We start from the raw sequence: 21,716 nt of genomic DNA on the forward strand, positions 1-21,716 counted from the left end.
TATGATACATTGTTATAATTAACAAACCAGTATTGACATATTATTATTAACTGAAGTCCATACTTTATTGGGATTTTCTTGCTATTTACCTAGTGTCTTTTTTTTGTTTTATACCATCCAGGACACCACATTATATTTAATCATCATGTCTTCTTAGGCTCCTCTTGGCTGTTACATTTTTTTCAGACTTTCCTTGTTTCTGACAACCTTCACAGTTTAGAGGAGCACTGGCCAAGAGTTTTGTAGAATGTCTTTCAATTGGGATTTGTTTGATGTTTTACATGATTAAACTGAGTTTGCAGTGTTTTGAGAAGAAGGTCACAAATATAAAGTGCATTCTCCTCACATCATATCAAAGCTATATACTATCAACATGACTTATCACTGTTGGTACCAACCTTGATCACGTTGCTGAGGTAGTGTTTGTCAGATTTCTCCACTATAAAGTTACTCTTTTATTCCCCACTTTCCATACTGCACTCTGAAGGGAAGTCAACTTGCACAGCCCACGCCTAAGGAGTGGGGAGTTATGCTCCACCTTCTTGAGGGCAGAGTAGCTCTATGAATTATTTGAAATTCTTCTGCACGGATTTGTCTATTCTCCCTCATTTATTTATTTATTTATTCAATCATTTATTAAATCAGTATGGATATAAATATTTTTAACTAAGCATTTAATTTTTGAGGTGCTATTGTAATTGATATTATTTTAATTTCTAATTCCAATTGTTCTTGTCTGGTATAGAGGAAAGCAACTGACTTTTAGGTATTAACCTTGTGTCCTGTGACCTTGCTATGCTCTCTTATTAGTTCTAGGACTTTTTTGGGGGGTTGGTATTCTACATAGACAATCAAATCATTTATGAACAAAGACAGTTTTATTTCTTCCTTCCAAATCTATATACATTTTCTTTCTCTCTCTCTCTCTTTCTTTTATTCTGCTTTATTTTTTGTCTTATCACACAAGGTAGGAATTCTAGTAAAACCTTGAAGAGAATTGGTGAGAGAAGACATTCCCACTTTGTTTCTGATCTTAAAGGGAAAATGTCCACTTTCTCACTATTAAATCCTATGTTAGCTGTAGGGTGTTCTTTACCAAGGTGAAGGAGTTTCCCTCTATTCCTAGTTTGCTGAGTGTTTTTCTTTTTTTCATGAATGAGTGCTGCATTTTGTCAAATACTTATCTGCATCAATTGATATAATCATATGATTTTCTTCTTTAGCCCATTCATGTAGTGGATCACATTCACTGATTTTCAAATTTTGAGGAGAGAGAAGTCAAGAAGTCAGCAAAGGCAGACTCTGAACTCACCTCCTCCCAGGGACACAGCCAATTTACAACTACTCTTGGAAAACATTACCCCTGAGAGAGAACTGAAAACTGGATAAGAGGAATCCCTGCAACAAATGACATCCTAATTGAGGTGGAAGAGGCAGAAATTCCCTTCTAGAGAGAAAAAAACACCATCTTCACAAGCTGCAACACTTCACAGCCAGCTGGGAGCAGCTCAAAGGTATGCAGCCTTCCCTGGAGGATTGGGGGCCCTCAGCTGGGTAGCGTGCCCACTATAGGCATTTTTTTGGAACAAGCACAACCGAGATGAGTAGCATAATATCTGACTTTGCTTGCTACTAACAACATTGGGGAATACACCCATAAAAGCTGGTTCACAAAGAAATTAAAGCCAGCTCTTAAAGAGCCCATGCACAAATTCACCCATTTCAGAAAGCAACCTAAAATCACCAGAAAGAAAGGTGCACAGTCCTTTGCTGAAAAGAGACTCACCTGATAGACTCTGAGTGTTTCTTGGTGAGAGGTGAGACCTCTCCAGGGACTGGGGCATTGGCAGCGGCCGTTGTTGTGACCTGATGGGAGTGTGTTGACACAGACACTGGAAGGCGCCATTGGTGTTCTTCCCCTGGCCTGCTAGCCCAGGCTCTGCCCCACCCACTAGAGCACTGAATTAAACCAGCTCAGCCAGGGCAGGCAGCCTACCCTAGGGACTGGGGACTGGCCCCACCCAACAACAAGCCCTTGGGCAACTTGTGGGCCTGCTAAGTGAACTGCCTGGATTCTCTGCAGCCTGGTGAGTGGGTCCACCTCTGTGGGGGAGGGTGTGCACAAGGAGTGGGAGGAGAGTGTGGGGCGGTGGTGGAGTGTGTGGGGCTCCCGCCTTGGAGAGACTGGGTCCACTTCAGGAGGTCAGGGTGCATGCACAGGCAGGACTATGTTGACTGTGTGTGTGGAGCTGTGGGTGATGGGGCTTGTCAGCTGCAGGAGACTTGTGCTTCTCAAAGACCCACATAAGGGATTGGCCCCACCTTCCAAAGCTTGAAAAAACTGAGTGCTCCTGTGCCTGAGGCCAGCCCCACCCAGCTGCAATCCTTAGAGGGCTGACAAGAGACTTAAAGGCTGGAGGTTTATAGCAATTGTAAGCCCCTGAGCCTAACAACCTGCCATGCTGGGGGCCTACTCACTTAACAGAAATATTGCAACTGGGATGTGCTATTAGACCTTGCAGTCTTTGTGCTGGGGCTCCCCACACCTGAAAAAGAGACCAAAGGGCCCACAATAACTACAAGCAGCTGAGCATTACAACAGCTGGCCAGGGGGACAGCTCAGTCTCCCTGGGCACCTATGAGAAGAGCACAACAGAAGGACACACGTAGCCCACATAGGGGTCACTCCTGGAACATTTGGAACTGAGGGAAGCACACTGCAAGGCCTCATAAGGCATCACTTATATAAGGTCACCTCTCCAAGAACAGGAGATGTAGCTGACCTACCTAACACATAGACACAAGCACAGGGAAAGAGGCAAAATGAGGAGGCAAAGGAATCCATTCTAAGTAAGGAAACAGGAGGAAACCCCAGAAAAGGAACTAAATGAAACAGAAATGAGCAACCTACTTGACAGAGAGTTCATACGAAGAGTGTTAAGGATGCTCACTGATCTTGGGAGAAGAATGGAGGAATCAGTGAGAACGTCAAAAAAGAAATGGAAGATAAAAAAAGAACTAATCAGAAATGAAGAATACAATACTGAAAATGAAAAATTCACAAAAGGGACTCAAAAGCAGAGTAAAGGATAGAGAAGAATTGATCTGCGAGCTGGACAAAAGACTAGAAGAAATCACCCAAGCTGAATAGATAAAAGAAAAAAGAATTAAAAAGAGTGAAGACTGTCTAAGGGACCTCTGGGAAAGCATCAAGCATGCTAACATCCATGCTATAGGTGTCCCAGAAGGAGAAGACCGAGACAAAGGGGCAGAGAATCTATTTGAAGAAATAATAGCTGAAAACCTCCCTAACCTAAAGAAGGAAACAGACATCCAGGTACAGGAAGCACAGAGAGCACCAAACAAGATAAACCCAAAGAGGCCCACACTAAGACACATCATAATTAAAATGTCCAGGGGCCGGCCCCATGGCTTAGTGGTTAAGTGTGTGCGCTCCATTACTGGCAGCCTGGGTTCGGATCCCAGGCACGCACCAACACACTACTTGTTCAGCAATGCTGAGGTGGCATCCCACATACAGCAAATAGAAAGATGTGCAACTATGACATACAACTATCTACTGGGGCTTTGGGGAGAAAAAGGGGAAAAAAAGGAGGAGGATTGGAAATAGATGTTAGCTCAGGGCTGGTCTTCCTCACCAAAAAAATAAAAATGTCCAGAATTAAAGATAAAGAGAGAATCCTAAAAGCTGCAAGAGAAAGACAAGTTACATGCAAAGGAAACCCCATAAGGCTATCAGCTGACTTCTCAGCAGAAACCTTACAGGCTAGAAGAGAGTGGCACGATATATTTAAAGTGCTAAAAGGAAAAACCCTACAGCCAAGAATACTCAACCTGGCAATTTTATCATTCAAAATGGAAGGAGAGATAAAAAGCTTCCCAGACAAGCAAAAATTAAAGGAGGTTGTCACCAAGAAACCAGTACCACAAGAAATGCTAAAGGGACTTATTTAAGGAGAAAAAAGAAGACCACAAATAGGAAAAATTATCTATTTCCATGATAAGAGGGTGATGGATACAAACGCAAAAAAAAAAGAGGTTATATATGATATCAAAAAGATAAAATGTGGGAGGAGGGGAGTTAAAGAGTAGAACTTGTGGAAAGAGGTCAAACTAAAGAGACCATCAACTTAATATAGATTGGTATACGTAGGTAACTATATATGAACCCCAGGGTAATCACAAACCAGAAACCTACAATAAATACACAAAAAACTAAGAGAAAGGAACCTAAACATAATACTAAAGAAAGCCATCAAATCGCAAGGGAAGAGAGCAAGAGAAGAAGAAAGGAACAGAGAAGAACTAATAAAACACCAAGAAAAAAGAAAAGTTTAAAAATGGCAGTAAGTACATACTTATCAATAGCTACTTTAAACATCAATGGACTAAATGCTCCAATTAAAAGGCATAGGGTGGCTGATTGGATAAAAAAATAAGACCCATATATATGCTGCATACAAGAGACACTTCAGACCTAAAGACATTCACAAACTGAAAGAGAAGGGATGGAAAAAGATAATCCACGCAAATGGCAATGAAAAGAAAGCTGGGGTAGCAATACACATATCAGACAAAATAGACTTTAAAACAAAAACCGTAACAAGAGACAAAGAAGGGCACTATATAATGATCAAGGGAACAATCCAACAAGAGGATATAACACTTGTAAATATCAATGCACCCAATGTAGGAGCACCTAAATATATAAAGCAATTATTAACAGACATAAAAGGAGAAATAGACAGTAACACAATAATAGTAGGGGACTTTAACACTCCACTTGCAGCAACGTACAGATCATCCAAATGATCAATAAGGAAACATTGGCCTTAAATGACACACTAGAACAGATGGACCTAGTAGATATATACAGAACATTCCATCCCAAAACTGAAGAATACACATTCTTTTCAAATGCACATGGAACATCCTCCAGGATTGATCACATATTAGGCCAGAAAACAAATCTCCCCAAATTTAAGACGATTGAAATAATACCAAGCATATTTTCTGACCATAATGGTATGAAACTAGAAATCAACTATAGGAAGAAAATCAGAAAAGCCACAAATAGGTGGAGATTAAAGAAAATGCTACTGAGCAACAATTGGGTCAACGAAGAAATCAAAGGAGAAATAAAAAAATACCTGGAGACAAATGGAAATGAAAATACTACATGCCAGAATTTATGGGACACAGCAAAAGCAGTTCTAAGAGGGAAGTTTATAGCAATAGAGGCCTATCTCAACAAACAAGAGAAATCTCAAATAAACAATCTAACAATGCACCTAAAGGAACTGGAAAAAGAATAACAAAGCCCAATATCAGTAGAAGAAGGAAAATAATATAAATCAGAGCAGAAATAAATGAAATAGAGACTAAAAATCAGTAGAAAAAACTAAAAAAACTAAGAGTTGCTTCTTCGAAAAGATAAACAAAACTGACAAACCTTTAGCTACACTCACCAGGAAAAAAAGAGAGAAGGCTCAAATAAGTAAAATCAGAAATGAAAGAGGAAAAATTACAATGCACATCTCAGACATACAAAAGATTACAAGAGAATACTATGAAAAGCTATATGCTAACAAATTGGACAATCTGGAACAAATGGATAAATTCTTAGAATCATACAACCTTCCAAAACTGAATCAAAGAGAAATAGAGAATTGGAATAGACCAATCACCAGTAAGGAGATTAAAACAGTAATCAAAAACCTCCCCTAAAATAAAAGTCCGGGACCAGATGGCCCTGGTGAGTTCTACCAAACTTTCAAAGAAGACTTAATACCTATCCTTCTCGAACTCTTCCAAAAAATTGAAGAGGAGTGGAAGCTCCCTAATGCACTCTATGAAGCCACATTACCCTGATACCAAAACCACACAAGGACAACACAAAAAAAGAAAATTACAAGCCAATATCATTGATGAATATCAATGCAAAAATCCTCAACAAAATACCAGCAAATCACATACAACAATACGTTAAAAAGATTATACACCATGATCAAGTGGGATTTATTCCAGGTATGCAGGGATGGCTTAACATTCGCAAATCAATCAACGTGATACACCACATTAATAAAATGAAGAATAAAAATCACATGATCATCTCAACAGATGCAGAGAAAGCATTTGACAAGATACAGCATCCATTTATGATAAAAACTCTGAATATAATGGGTATAGAAGGAAAGTACCTCAACATAATAAAAACCATATATGAGAAACCCACAGCTAAGATCATCCTCAATGGTGAAAAACTGAAAGCTATCCCTCTATGAACAGGAACCAGACAAGGATGCCCACTGTCACCACTCCTATTTAACATAGTGCTGGAAGTCCTAGCCAGAGCAATCAGGCAAGAGAAAGAAATAAAAGGGATCCAAATTGGAAAGGAAGAAGTGAAACCATCACTATTTGCAGATGACATGATTTTATATATAGAAAACCCTAAAGAATCCACCAGAAAACTTTTAGAAGTAATAAACCAATATGGTAAAGTTGAAGGATACAAAATCAACATACAAAAATCAGTTGCATTTCTATACACTAACAATGAAGTAGCAGAAAGAGAAATTAAGAATACCATCCCATTTACAATTGCAACAAAAAGAATAAAATACCTAGGAATAAACTTAACCAAAGAGGTGAAAGAGCTGTACACGGAAAACTATAAAACATTGCTGAAAGAAATTGAAGAAGACACAAAGAAATGGAAAGGTATTCCGGGCTCTTGGATTGGAAGAATTAACATAGTTAAGATGTCCATACTTCCTAAAGGCATCTATAGATGCAATGCAATCCCTATCAAAGTTTCAACAACATTTTTCACGGAAATAGAACAAAGAATCCTAAAATTTATATGGAACAACAAAAGACCCCAAATAGGTACAAGAATCCTGAGAAAAAAGAACAAAGCTGGAAGTATTACACTCCCTGATTTAAAAATATACTACAAAGCTATAGTAACCAAAACAGCATGGTACTGGCACAAAAACAGACACACAGATCAATGGAATAGAATCGAAAGCCCAGAAATAAACCCACACATCTACAGTCAGTTAATATTTGACAAAGGAGCCAAGAACATACAATGGAGAAAAGAAAGTCTCTTCAACAAATGGTGTTGGGAAAACTGAATAGCCACATGCAAAAAAATGAAAGTAGACCCTTAACTTACACCATACACAAAAATTAACTCAAAATAGATTAAAGACTTGAATGTAAGACCTGAAACTATGGAACTTCTAGAAGAAAACATAGGCAGTACGCTCTTTGACATCGGTCTTAGCAACATATTTTCAAACACCATGTCTGACCTGGCAAGAGAAACAATAGAAAAAATAAACAAATGGGACTACATCAAACTAAAAAGCTTCTTCACAGCAAAGGAAACCATCAACAAAACAAAAAGACAACCTAACAATTGGGAGAAGATATTTGCAAACCATACATCTGATAAGGGCTTAATCTCCAAAATATATAAAGAACTCATGCATCTCAACAACAAAAAAACTAACAACCCCATTAAAAAATGGGCAAAAGACCTGAACAGACACTTCTCCAAAGAAGATATACAGATGGCCAACAGGCACATTAAAATATGTTCAACATCATAACTATCAGGGAAATGCAAATCAAAACTACAATGAGATTTCACCTCACACCCGTCAGAATGGCTATAATTAACAAAACAGGAAACAACATGTGTTGGAGAGGATGTGGAGAGAAGGGAACTCTCATACACTGCTGGTGGGAGTGCAAACTGGTGCAGCCACTATGGAAAACAGTATGGAGATTCCTCAAAAAGTCAAGGATAGAACTACCATATGATCCAGCTATTCCACTGTTGGGTATTTATCCAAAAAACTTGAAAACACCAATGCATAAAGATACATGCACCCCTGTGTTCATTGCAGCGTTATTCACAATAGCCAAGACTTCGAAGCAACCTAAGTGCCCATCAAGGGATGAATGGATAAAGAAGATATGGTATATATACACAGTGGAATACTACTCAGCCATAAGAAACGATGAAATCCAGCCATTTGCGACAACATGGATGGACATTGAGGGTATTATGCAAAGTGAAATAAGTCAGAGGGAGAAGGTCAAATATCGTATGATTTTCTTCATTAAGTAGTAGATAATAACAACAATAAACAAACACATAGAGACAGAGATTGGATTGGTGGTTACCAGAGGGGAAGGGGGGAGGGAGGAGGGAGAAAGGGATAATTTGGCACTTGTGTGGTGATGGGTTGTAATTAGTATTTGGGTGGTGAACATGATGTAATCTATGCAGAAATAGAAGTATAATGATGTACACCTGAAATTTATACAATGTTATAAACCAATGTTACTGCAATAAACAAAAAATTAAAACAACAACAACAACAACAAACATACACATAGAGACAGAGATTGGATTGGTGGTTACCAGAGGCGAAGGGGGGAGGGAGGAGGGTGAAAGGGATGATTAGGCACATGTGTGTGGTGATGGATTGTAATTAGTATTTCAGTGGTGCACATGAGAACATGATGTAGTCTATGCAGAAATAGAAGTATAATGATGTACACCTGAAATTTATACAATGTCATAAACCAATGTTACCGTAATAAAACAAGAAAAACAAAACAAAACAAAACAAAACAAATGTTGAACCACCCTTGTATACCTGGGATAAACTGCACTTAGTCATTGTGTGTAATTCTCTTTATACATTTTTTATTTTGATTTGCTAATATGTTGTTTATGACTTTTGAATCTATGTTCATAGGAGATATTGGTATCAAGTTTTCTTTTCTTGTAATGTTTTTATCAAGTTTTGGTATTAGGGTAATGGTGTCCTCATAGAATTATTTTGGAGGTGTATCCTTTGCTTTTAGTTCTGGAAGACATTGCAGAGAACTGCTATCATTTCTTCCTTAAATATTTGGAGGAATTTGCCAGTGAAACTATCTGGGCCTGGCTCTTTCTTTTGTTGGGAGGTTATTAGTTATTGATTCAAGTTCTTTAATAGATATAGGGCTGTTCAAGTTATCTATTTCTTCTTGTGTGCATTTTGGCAGTTTTGTCTTTCGAGGAATTGGTCAATTTAATGTAAATTATCAAACTTGTCTGCCTAGAGTTGTTCGTAGTATTCTTTTATTATGCTTTTAATATCCGTGGGATCAGTAGTGATGACTTCACTTCCATTACTGATATTGGTAATTTGCGTTTTCTCTTTTTCTTGGTTAGCCTGGCTAGAGGTTTATCAATTTTATTGATTTTTCAAAGAAGCTGCTTTTGATTTTGTCGATTTTCTTTCTTGTTTTCCTGTTTTTGCTTTCATTGGTTTCTGCTCTAGTTTTTTTCTTCTGTTTGTTTTAGGCTTAAATTGCTCTTCTTTCTCTAGTTTTTTAAGGTGAAATGTTATGTTGCTGAGTTTAGAAATTCTTTTATAATATGTGTATTTAATGCTATCCATTTCCCTCGAAATACTGTTTTCACTACATCCCATACATTTTGATAAGTTGTATATTTATTTTCATTTAGTTAAAAATATTTTTAAATTTCTCTTAAGACTTCTTTGACTCATGTGTTATTTAGAAGTGTGTAGTTAATTTCCAAATATTTGGGGACTATCTAGCTATCCTTCTGTTATTGATTTCCAGTTTAATTTCACTGTACTGTGAGACATACATTATATGATTTCTACCATTTTAAATTTGATTAAGTGTGTTTTATGGCCCTGAATATGGTATATCTATCCAGGTGAAAATTCCATGTGAGCATGAGAAGAATGTGTATTCTGCTCTTATTGGATGGAGTGTGGTATAAATGCCAAACAGACCAAGCTGATGAATAGTGCTGTTCAGCATTATCCTTACCAATCTACATCGTTAGTGATTTTCTGCCTCTTGATCTATCAATTACTGAACTTGGGATGTTAATAGTAGACTTTTCCATTATTCCTTTTTAGTACTATCAGTTTTTGCCTAACATATTTTGGCACTCTGTTTTTAGGTTCATACACATTAAGGATTATTATATCTTCTTGGTGAATTGACCTCTTTGTAGTGTAATTTCTCTCTTTATCTCTGATAATTTCCCTTGTTCTGAATATGCTTTGTCTGAGATTAATACAGCTACTCCAGATTTCATTTGGTTAGTGTTAGCATAATATATTTTTTTCCATCCCTTTACTTTTAATATGTCTTATTCTTTATTTTTAAAGTGGTTTTGTTGTAGACACCATATGGTTGGGTCTTATTCTTGTATGCACTCTGACGATCTCTTCCTTTTGATCTCATTCCAAATCATTATTGATATAGTTGGATCAATATCTACCATGTTTTTAACTGTTTTCTATTTGTTGCTCTTGTTCTTTGTTCCTTTTTTCCCGCTTCTTTTCCTGCCTTCTCTGGCTTTAATTGAGCATTTTATATGATTCTATTTTCTATCTTTGCATATAAATTATCCCATTTTAAAAATATTTTAGTTATTGTCCTAAAGTTTGCAATATTCGTTTTAAATGAATCAAAGTCCACCTTCAAATAACACTATAATGCTTCATGTGTAGTGCAGTTTCTTTATTCCTCTCCCTGCCCTGTATGACATCACTGTCATATACTGTAATAACCCAACATATTGTTATTATTATTACCTTAAACAGTTATCTTTTAGATCACTTAAAAATTAAAAAATTAAATATTTTATTTTTCCTTAAGTTATTCCTTCTGCAGTGTTCTTCCTTTCTCATGCAGATCTTAATTTCTAAACTATATCATTTTCCTTCAGCTTGAAAAACTTATTTTAATATTTCTTGCAGGCCATGTCTGCTGGCAATGAATTCCCTCAGGTTTTGCTTGTCTGAAAAAAATCTTTATTTCTCTTTCACTTTGAAGGATAAATTCACTGGATATAGAATTCCAGGTTGGTGGGGTTTTTTTCTTATAACATTTTATGTATTTCACTCCACTCTCTTCTTGCCTGCATTGTTTTTTTATGAGAATCCCACTGTAATATTGATTGATCCTTGTTCCTCTTATAGGTGCAGTATATTTTTTCCCTCTGGCTTCATTCAAGATTTTTCTCCTTGTCTTTGGTTCTCTGCAGTTTGAATATGATATGCATATGTTATGATATGTGTGGGGATTTTTTTGGTATTTTTCCTTATTATTCTCTAAGCTTCATGGATCTATGATTCAGTGTCTGTCATTAATTTTAAAAAGTTCTTGGCCATTACTTCATTATTTCTTCTTCTGTGTTCTATCTTTTTTCTCCTTCCAGTATCATAATTACTCATATATTACATCTTTTCAAATTGCCCCACATTTCTTACATGTTCTGTTCTGTGTTTTATTTTTTTTTCATTCATTTTCTCTTTGCATTTCAGTTTGGGAAGTTTCTATTGACATATCTGCAAGCTCACTGATTATTTCCTCAGCTGTACCAATATACCAAAGAGTCCATCAAAGGCATTCTTCATTTCCGTTACAATGTTTTTTCATTTCTAGCATTTCCTTTTGATTCTTTCTTTCAGTTTCCATCTCTCTTCTTACATTACTCATCTATTCTTGCATATTGTCTACTTTTCCCATTAGAACCCTTAACAGAGTAATCATAATTATTTTAAATTCTCTATCTGATAATTCCAACATCCATGTCATATCTAAGTCTGTTTTTGACCATTGCCTTGTCTCTTCAGACTGTGGTTTTCTTTCTCACTTGTCTGCATGCCTTGCATTTTTTGTTGAAGGCTGGATATGATGCATTAGGTAATAGGAACTGAGATAAATCGGCCTGTAGTGTAAGAATTTACATTAATCTGGCTCAGAGTTGGGCTGTGTTTAATATTTATTGTAGCTGTAGGTGACAGAGGCTACAAATTCCGCTAGTATCCTTGTTTTTGTCTACCCTGTTGCATTTGGGCTTCCCTAAAAATGCCCCTTTAGAGAGATTCTGTGTCTTGATGCTCTTTCAGCTATAATCTTGTTATTATACTGTAGCCCTGTTGGAGTGGGGAATGGGGAGAATTGTATAATCTTATGCTTAAATCTCAGTACGTTAGTGGGCCGATATCCTTGGGTTGTGACCTTCACAACTGTTTCCTAGCTCTTTTACCCTTCTTAGGTGAGACAGGACAGCTAGAGGGGACTAGAGTAGGAGCGATGCCCTTCTCCCAGGTGGGATAAGGTTTTGGTAGTCTTTTCCCCTGGAGAGGAGCCCTTTATTATCAAGAATGCTCTGGGCATATTTCACAATATTTCCTTTCCCCTCCTCTTGCCAGAGCCAAGAGGACATCTTTCTTAGCTCTTTATCATCAGAAATTAGTGAGGCTCCTAGAGGTAAAATCCAGGAAAATGTGGGGACCCCCTAAGAAATGTGGTCCCCAGGTGTTTCTCACTCTCATGCTAGTCCGCATTACCTCTAGTAATTCATCACAATTACTATTTAAGTGTTCCTGCCAGTTTATGGCTGCAGTAGCTCCTGCTCCAGGTGAAGCGATCTTGCCAGTGACTCTCTAGATTCACTGTCTTTCCATATTTCTGGGTGGCAGTTTGTCCTGTGACCTTAGTTCTCTGATAGGTTCAAGATAATTCATTTATTTTTCAGTTTATTCAGCTTTTTTCTTATTGTAAGGATGGGAACAATTACTTACGGGCTCTTTACATGTCAGAGCTGGAAATCTGGCTCATTGTTTTTTGTTCTGACATTCTTTCCAAAAGAGACATCACCACCAAGCCAGACGGAAACCTAGTCTTTTTTTGTAAAATTCTTGAACATTATGCACACCAGAGCCTCAAAATGCCCCTAGACCAAATAGTTTAAGAAACAGTTGACCTAGACTGGAGGAATGAAGGATCCATTCTGACAACAAATATTATCGAAATATGATGTACCAAGGTGGTTTGTGTCATTGATCACCTCCAGATAAATTTCAGCCTTTGGAATGGCATTCATAAAATAAACTTATCAAACAGCTTAGAGCTGAGATCCTAAATTTTCTATTTGTGACCTTGATCAAGTTTACTTAATATTTCTACGTCTCAGTTTCTAACAACTGTAAATTGGAGATACTAATAATTATCATGCATGGTTTAGTGAATATTAAATGAGATATATTTAACAGTGCAAAGTACTCAAGAATTTGGCTCCCATTCTTCACTTCTTCAACATTACAAAGATTAATATAACAGATATTAATTATAAATTTAACATAAATGTTCAAAAATAATAGGAATGCAGTCAATATAAGCCCAATAAATCCCAAGATGCTTCTAAAATCTGGAATTTCTTACAAGAGAACACTATAACCACACATGACAAAAAATGAAGGCCCTCCTGTAATACAAGACATATCAAACTACTGCTTGCTTGAAAACCTTTAAGAGACAGATAACCTAAGAGGAAAATGAGCAAAACACTTGAAGAGGAAGTTTATAAAAAAAGATATCCAAATGGCCAATAATATATAAATATATGAATATATATGTGTGCAATGTCATTAGTCATCAGATAAGTGTAAATTAAAACTGCCAATAGATAATATTAAGGATTGGCAAGAAGGTAGAGCAACTGAAAACCTCATACATTGCTGGTAGGAGTATAAATTTTTAGAATCTCTTTAGAAAAGAGATTCTTTTGCATGTATCTATTAAAGTTTAAGATATGCATACTTTATGACCCAGAATTTCCACTGCTAGGAATACAGCCAATATCAATTTATACATATGTTTACCAAAACATGTATAAAAATGTTCATAGCAGCACTGTTCTTAATAGCCCAAACCTAGAAACCCTATAATGCTCATCAATGGTAAAATGGATAAACAAACTTTATTAAATTTACACAATGAATATTTTACAGCAATGAGAATGAATGAACTATACACAACTGTCTGCAACAATAAGGATGGCCCTCAAACATATAACGTCAAATGAAAGTCACAGAAAATAACACTTAATATATGATTCTATTTACATAAATTTCAAGAGCAGGCAAAAAGATAGATGTTAGGAGTCAGGATTGTAGTTACCCTTGGGGAAATGAGGTAGTGACAGGAAAAGGGACAAGGTAGGGGGGTCTTTCGAAATGCTGGTAGTACAGCTGTTTTTACATTGACAAAATTCATTGATCTGTACATTTATAATTTGTGCCCTCTTCTCTATGTATGCTATACTTCAATAAAAATTTCAAAAAAATTTTAATAAACCACTGAGTCCCCAGAATGCTGCCCATATACCTCAGATTGGCATTTGGATCTGTGATCTGATCTCTACCACGTCTCCAGCATCATCCTTCAACACTAACCCCATATTAATTATCTCTTGCTCCAGCCATATTTTACCTCTTGAAATTTACAAAATTATAAATGCTGTCCCTTGTCTTTGACTATTTCTATTAAGCAATCCAGGATTGCCTTGAGGATATTGGGGTATGAAAAGGTAGAGAGTATGGATAAACCAGTCTTATGAAAAACAATCTTAACCAATCTTTGAAGTCCTAGCTCAAGTATCACCTCATCTTCAAAGCCTTCCTTCAATCTTCAGATGGAGATAAATTCATCTCTTCCAAGGCACCAGATTTTTAAATATTTCTCTACTATAGCTCTTATCCTGTTATACTGTAAATGTTTCTTTACCTGTATTAACCTTGTAACTATGAACTTAAGGTGACAATAATGCCTTATTCATCTCTGTGTGCCCAATGTTTAGACACCACCTGTTTCATCTAAGCACCATGCTATGTTTGATGAAAGAATGGATGCTTTAATATATGAATGGATTACCAAAACATGGAATATTAGCTGTAGAAGGCACCTTGACAATCCAGTCCACTGTTTTCACTGTATCAACAGAGCATGGAATTGCCCACAGGCAAATGGCTGGTTACTTGGAAACAGGACCAGAACCTAGTCTATTCTTTGGCCACGATTCCTCACTGTTCATTTCTATAAATTTTTTAAAAATGTAAAAATAATATTAGACTTACAAAGAAGTTGCAAAAATAGTCCAGAGAGCTCCCATATACCCTTCACTCAGCTCCCTCTGATGTTTACATCTTATATAACCATAGCACACTTATCAAAACTAGGAAATTACCAGTGATACTACACTATTAACACAACTACAGATTTCATTTGAATTTTACCAACTTTTCCACTAAAGCCCTATTCCTGTTCCAGGATCCAATTCAGGATCCCATATTGGATTTACTTTTCATGACTCTTTCATTTCCTCCAATCTAAAGGAGTTCCTCAGTCTTTCCTTGTCTTTCATGACATTGACACTTTTGAAGAATACTAAAGAGTAGTGAAGACACTACCGAAGTGTACATTTTGTAGAATGTCCCTCAATATGGGTTTGTGTGATGTTTTCTCATGATTTTCTTGAGGTTATACATTTTGGGGCAAGAATACACAGAACTGATGTGCCATTTTTAGTGCATCTTATCAGGGGATACATGAAGTCAATATGTGCTATTACTGGTGATGGTCACCTTGATCACTTGGTTACATGTCTGCAGCATTATTCCACTGCAAGGTTACTATTACTCTTTGTAATTAATAAATATCTTAGAGGAGGTACTTCAAGTCTGCGCATGAGCAAATGTGATAGTTGTTGCCTCCAAAATCTAAAAATGTCAATCTCCAATGTGCTTCCAAGACACCTTGTATTTACATCTATCATAGACTTGGCTCACTGAAGAGCAATAATCTCTTTGTCTATTTCACATATCCGGGAGCTCCTTCTGAGCAGGATGTGTCTTTCTCTCTCTATTGCCATGGCTTAGTACGGTCCTTAGCTTATTGAAGCCACTTTCTAGCTATATGAAGTCACTTTCTAGGCTCAGCAACAACTACCACATTTGAGCATGCTGTTCAGACCCATTTGCCAACTAACCTATAATACCGCCAGTCTTGAGTGTAGTCTTTTAGAGCAAAAAAAAGGCTGTGCAGCAGGTCCAGGTTGTATTAGCTTCCCTGTTACTGGGGCCTTATGAGCCAGCATACTCAAGGTTATTTGAAAATGTCTGTGGCAAATAGGGATTGTACATGGAACCTCTGAAAATATCCCTTAGGATTATTGTGAGAGTTAAAGGAGTTAATGCATTTAAAATGCTTAGAACAGGGACTGGAACAAAGCACTCAATCAATAAATATTAGCTTTTATTTATTATTATTGAAAGTACTCTTTAAAATCTTGAATGAATGGATGAATCAATGAATATGAGCAAGAGAAAAACTGGAAGGCAAAGAAAAATGGTCTAGCTCTCAGGTGAGGTCTAGTAACTACACCAAGTTCACAGGGCTGCATGAACTTGAAAACATTAGTTCTTAATTATATAAATTATTAGGTTATATATCAGTGATTCCTAACTAGCAATACTATATGAAGCATTATAAGTGATGTTATACATTTGTACATAATAATAATTAGAATACTGTTGTTTTTAAAATCTCAGAGAAAAAGAAAAGCTATTTTAGTAATGCTTTCATGTTACTCAAAGGTTCTGCTTATTGTGTGAAAGGAAATATTTCTACCCCACCAGTCCCAGAAAATTCCTATACAGCAGACAACAGCAGAATCTTAGAGTGTAAAGACCAGGGATCTCTTTTGGAGCAGTGGTCTTCAAAGTGGGGTACTCACACTCAAGAGGGATGCAATACAATCCAATATGGGATCCTGAATTGGATCCTGGGACAGGAATAGGACTTTAGTGGAAAAGGGGAGGGAAGAAATACCAGAATTTCTAGTTATAGCTATGCATGAATAAAAAAGGAAGAAAGGGGGCCGGCCCGGTGGTGCAGCGGTTAAATGCGCACTCCACTTCAGCAGCCCAGGGTTCACAGGTTCGGATCCTGGGTGTGCACCAATGCACCACTTGTTAACCCATGCTATGGTGGCATCCCATATAAAGTAGAGGAAGATGGGCAGGGATGTTAGCCCAGGGCCAATCTTCCTCAGCAAAAAAGAAGAGGATTGGCATCAGATGTTAGCTCAGGGCTGATCTTCCTCACAAAAAAAAAGGAAGAAAGAAAGTTCCACCACTATTTACTATGAGGTACCCTTATTTGGTCTATAAGTCTAGAGTTATGGACCACTCAGGGATTCAGTGCCTCTCACAAAGTCTTGCATAATACAGCGTGTTACAACGGGTTGCTGTTTACATCCACACAGTTAAAAAGATGAATGGGTAGGGCTGGCCCAGTGGCATAGCAGTTAAGTTCGCACACTCCACTCTGCCAGTTGAAGTTCACAGGTTTGGACCTACACACTGCTTGTCAAGCCATGCTGTGGCAGGCGTCCCACATATAAAGTAGAGGAAGATGGGCATGGATGTTAGTCCAGGGCCAATCTTCCTCATCAAAAGGAGGAAGATTGGCAATGGATGTTAGCTCAGGGCTAATCTTACACACACACACACACACACACACACACACAAGATAAATGAATTATATCTGGTTTTAACTAAACAAACCCTCATAAAGTGGTTAAGGAGCCAGAAATGATTTCCACTATATAGACAGAGATAGAGAGACAGAGACAGAGAGAAAGCATGACTGAAGATAACACTAATAATATAAGCTCAAGCGAACAAAAAATAAAAAGACAAGGCTAAAACTTCTACTCCTAGTATGAACTCTTCATTAGACAGAAAATGAGATTTAAAAAATGATAATTTAATGAAATCTTACCAAAAGTTGACAACAAACTCACAGAATTAACAATGAGACTATTTGAAATATGGATTTATATACACTATTATTAACAATAAACCTCTCCCAAAGTGTCTATTTTTTGTCATAGCCCTTGTAATGGATAATTTCAACTGACAGCCATTAAAATCAAAGATATAAATGAACTAAACCTTGAGCTAGGTTTTGAATCATTGTATTATAATGTTAAACAGACATTTCAAAATTTTTCAAATTTGTAATGAATTTCTTTAATTCTAGGAGTGACTGGGGAGATTCACTACGCATATAAACATTCAATTTAGCAAATTTAGGAACAGTGTAAATATTAAGCAATAAAAGAATGGACAGTAAATTATTGTATTACCACATAGTGGACTATTAGGTAGACATTTAAAATAACAGCTCTAACGCCTGTGTATCTATGTTGAAATATGCTTACAACACTTGTAAATAAGCAAATTTTATAGCATATGTATGTTAAAATTATAACTATAAAAATTACTTATAAAGAATTTTGAAAACAAATAAAATTTGAAAACAGTTAATTTGTAAAATAAGAGATTCTGGATTAATTCTTTTATTATTACCAGTATCATTTTTATGGTGACTGACATATGGTTCATGGTTTAAAACAGAAAAAAAGAAACTAAAAGGAAATTGAGCCATATTCAACAATCATAGTGTTATACAAATGTGTATGTTTATCCTTTAGTTACTAATTCCCCAAGGACAGCTTCTTCCTCACAAAGAGCTTTTCACAGATCCTCCTTTTGTTCCCAAGTGAAAGTGAGCCATTTCCTTGGTTACTCTCAAATCCGTAATTTCCCAAAGGGAAATTTCACGGGACTATTCTTTCTTGATTTTTCTCCTCTCCTCTGGCTGCGCCTGCTTAGTCTCTTGGTCTCTTTTGCAGCCGTTCTTCCTTTGTCCATCTCTGAAAATCACTGCCTTCCGGGGTTCTGTTCTTGAACCTCTTCTCTTTTCACCCATACCCATCCTATGCAAATACATCAATTTCTATGGATTCATTTACCACGTGGTTACATACTGACGATGCTTAAATCTGTTACTCCAGACCTCTGTCCATGTATTTCATCTGGTTGCCTCACAGACTACTCAAGTGTAATATGTCTAGAGTTGCGTTCATTTCTCACTATCCCTACCTCATCCGTCTTTCTCCCTCCATCACCCGTACTGCCTATTTCTGTGAAAGGCAACACCACCCCATCCCCAGCCATCTCAGATCCTCTCCTTTATTTAAATTCTCAAATCTAATCAGTCACTAAGACCAGAGGATTGCACCTCTATGATATATCCCAAATCCATTCTCCTGTCTACATACTCACCACCATTACCTATATTACTGTAGTAACATAATTATGCATAATGTCTGTTATAGTAAAACTATCTCATAACTAATGTCTCTACTTTCATACCTTTCCCACTCTAAACTATTTGCCCAACTTTTGTCAGAGTAATCTTTATGAAATGCAAACCCTTATGTATTATACTCAACCATACAATGCATAAATGACTTGCCATAACCTACAGAATAGAGTTTAAACAGCTTAGCCTAAGTTATATGACTCAACTCTTCTTCAATTTTCAATCTTCAACCTCCTCTCACACCAGCCATGTAGTACTGCAGGCTCTAGCAGTTTTGCAATATGAGAAAGCCCCATGTACTTCCCTGTGGCTCGGCAGCACACTTCCTCTGCCCAGGTGTCCTTCCCTACAACCTTTACTTGGGAAACTCCTAATCACCCTATAGGGCTACCTCACCTCATCCTCATGGCCATTCCTAATTTCCCAGTTTGAGTTGGCTGCCCCTCCTCTGTGGGCCCAGAGCATTCTGGTCTTACTTTTATCCTCGTGCTTATCACATCAAACATGCCCATTTACTTGTCTGGGTTTTCCCTCTAGAGAAAAAGTTCCTGGAGAGCAAAGAGTGTGTCCTCTCCCACTGTCAGTGTATCCCAGAACCTAGCTCAGAGCCTGGCATGTAGACTAAGAGACAGACAAACAAGACACTGGTGGGTAAGGCAGCGGGGAGTCTCTCCTTTCTCTGAGGTCTTCTGAGGCATGAGTAATTTTCCACACTCTGGACTCTTCCTTATGAAGCCAACAAGCAGGGCTAGCCACATACAAACTTGAGAAGTAACTTTTCAATCTCTACACACCTCCCATAACCCCTTCCTGTCCTAGGCACCCAGATCTTGCATGTTCTCTGCAACCTTCAGTCCATTGTGACCTGCTCTAGTCTGGCTATCACATTGAAAAACATCTGGGAGAATCTATGATATACTGATAAAATATTGATTTCCAAGAGAAGTTGTCTTTTGATTGATAACAAAGTTTGACTCAAAGGAATGAGTCTTAAACAGTATTTCAAAATGCTTGACAAGATACATGTTAAGGGTGGAGGTAGTGGTTTAAAAACACTACTCCAAATTCTTTATCACATCTCCCATTGAGAGTTGGGGTCATCTCCTTGAATCTGGGTAGACTTGTGAATGCTTCAATCAGTAGAGCACGGTTGAAGTGATGCAATGTGACCTCTAAGCCTGGGTCATAAAAAGCCATGCAGCTTCCTCTAGGTTCTCTTCAAACAACACCCAAATTCTCGACATTCCTCTTAGGATGTTGCCTCTTGGACCCAGCCACCATGCTATAATAAACTCAGCCACATGGAAAGGCCATGTGTAGTGCTCCAGTTGATAACTCCAAATGATCTAAGCTTTGAGTCATCTCAGCCCAAGTGCCAGGCATGTGAGCAAAAAAGCTTCCAGATAATTACAGCCCTAGCCATTCAATTCACCCCTAGTCATTCAAATTTTTCCAGTGGAGGCCCCAGACATGGTGTGGCAGAGACAAACCATCCCCATATACCCTGTGTGAACCCTTGACCCACAGAATCTGTGAACATAACAAATCTTATTAACACCACTTAGTTTGGGGTGGTTTGGTACACAGCATTTGCAACATTGGAGGTGGGATTGAGAGGGCAGGAGGCATACTTCTACGCCTCTCATATCACACTACAAACATCAAACCTGACCCCACAGAACAGCGGATTTCAAAGATCCCACAGGGTACCACAGAAGAAATATATTTCAAGGGCTATAGAGGTGAGTTTTAGCTGACACTGAGCAATTGGCTCTCCAGCAAGCCAGAGTGGGAGGGAAGGACTGATGTACAGGTTTTAACGATGTCATGGTGTAAATACTCTACTTTAACCTATTTCAAGCTGCCAACATTTACAGAACTCCAGAAAAAATAAAAATCAGCCCTTGTGAGCCAAAATGAGTAGGCTGCAACACAACCCTGGGACCATGACACTCTGGTGATTCAGTTGCCCCCTCTCATAGTCCTCAGCTCACTCTTAACCATGCCATGAGATTTGAAAAGAACAGTATTGGATACATGGGATGCCTAGAAATTTGTGGCTCTCTACAATAGTAGGGAACCAGAAATCAGAAAGAATAAGACATAATAGGTTGGCCTTAGGCTCACTTTCCTGCCAACCATGTCATCATCTTAATTTAACAAACTCTACTCCACGGATTTCTGGAACTTTATTCATACAATCTTTAATTAAGAGTATTCTACTGGCAAGGGCCCTTCATTGTAACTATAGATCAGGCTCTAGCTGTTTGAAGCAGGAAAAAAGATGTATTTTGAGGATTTAAGAAGTTCAAAGAATCTCTAGAAACACCAAGGATCCTGGTATGCATGCTACAAAGTGAGAAATAATCAAAACCAGGAGACACACCTCATCACATCACAGGATTCCCCTCACAGAAACTTCACTAGCATCCTTGCCTTGCCACAAGCTCGTATGACACCAGAGCTGCCCCAGAAGAACCACATGTTTGCGCTTGAGCTAAAACCTAGTTCAGATCCTGACAACCACACTTACTAGCACTGTGTCCTTAAATAACTTAGATAACCTATCGAGTCTCTTCTATTAAATGGGTGCAATCCTCTATCAGACACATCTT

This window comes from Diceros bicornis, chromosome X, assembly GCF_020826845.1.
Source record: "Diceros bicornis minor isolate mBicDic1 chromosome X, mDicBic1.mat.cur, whole genome shotgun sequence".
Lineage (NCBI taxonomy): Eukaryota > Metazoa > Chordata > Mammalia > Perissodactyla > Rhinocerotidae > Diceros > Diceros bicornis.